This window comes from Hemicordylus capensis, chromosome 3 (assembly GCF_027244095.1).
Source record: "Hemicordylus capensis ecotype Gifberg chromosome 3, rHemCap1.1.pri, whole genome shotgun sequence".
NCBI lineage: Eukaryota > Metazoa > Chordata > Lepidosauria > Squamata > Cordylidae > Hemicordylus > Hemicordylus capensis.
In genome coordinates, this window is record NC_069659.1 from 177481257 (window position 1) to 177482618 (window position 1362).

General features: G+C 43.7%; 1 pseudogene; it reads right to left on the reverse strand.

Moving 5' to 3' along the window:
• Nucleotides 1-213: 213 nt before the first annotated feature.
• Nucleotides 214-340, reverse strand: LOC128352642 (uncharacterized; annotated as a pseudogene).
• Nucleotides 341-1362: the final 1022 nt, after the last annotated feature.

A 1362-nucleotide genomic window follows, 5' to 3' on the forward strand; every position in this document is an offset into this window, starting at 1 on the left:
ACGATCCAGAAACCCCAGTTAGCGGAGCACTCACTCCGCTAACCTGGGCTAAGGGGAGGGCTTCAGAAGTGGGTTACCAGCTTTGAGAGAACCGGGCTTGCCTGCGAGCCCGGTGGTTCTCACGATCTGCTAAAATCGGGCTAGGCTCCCCTAGCCCAATTTTAGCCGATCGTGAGAATAGCCTCATTGACTTTTAATAGAGAATGTTTAGCATATGGTTTACAAAAGCAATACAGCAGTGAATAGAATTTCCCAATAAAACACAGCCGTGTACTAAAGAATGTGTGGTTGCAATGGTAGAGTACTACACTTGATCTTAGCCAAAAGGCCAAGAAGCGATGGTGGGGAGATAGTTTTCAAGAGCCACACCAGGTACTTTCAGAGCTTGGCCATGGCCCCTGTGCATCGCACAGACAAGGACCATGATCAAGCTCCTAAACAAACAGATGCCGCACTCCAAAACTCATCTGCCACCTGGGATCACAGAGAGAAATAAGGCAATGATCTCCCTCGCTGTGATTACCTCACTGTGATCCCAGGTGGGGAGTGGGTTTGCGAGCATGGTGTTGGGCACTTTTGGAGCTTGGCCATGTCCCCTGTGTGCGTGATGCACTGGGTGTGTGGCCAGGCTCTGAAAAAACCCGTGCAGCACTGAGGTAAGTGTACTAGAACTTTTTTTTTTAATATTTGCAAAAAAAAAACACCCTACTGTTAACAATAATCAGATCATTAATTCCTAAATGAAATCTTGCCCAAGAGAAGCAGATCTTTCTCAGAATCAAATTCACTATGGGGCAGTTCAGATGATACTTTTAATTGTGCGTTCAATATATCTGTGGTTCTTTATACCCACTTGGAAAACTGATTCAGATGAACAGACCAATGTGGGTAGAATGTATTCTTCCAATCATGTCTTTAGAATGCTACTCTACCTTCCTTTCACAGATGCAGGCCCATCACTACCCTCTCTCTATGGTTCGCAAGTCTCCTTTGTTGTATTTCCAGCTTCAATCACACCACCTTCCCATAGATATAAGTTCATAAAATGATAGAGTCATGCACAGTGATCAGCTGTTGAGACGCATTTCTATCCCAAGGCAGAAATATGCGCTTTGGCACTTTTGTCTTCTATGGAGACATGCTGACTTCTGTTGTATTCTATCTAGTAATATTTTATTTTGTGTTGTTGAGATGTTTGTCCCAGTGGGCCAATTCCATGCTAGGGATCATTCATTAGGAAGGGGACTGAAAATAAAACTGCTAATATTATAATGCCAAAACTAAACTAAACAAAGTTTTATAAACAAAACTATGGTGCGGCCACACCTGGAGTACTGCCTACAATTCTGGTCACCACATCTA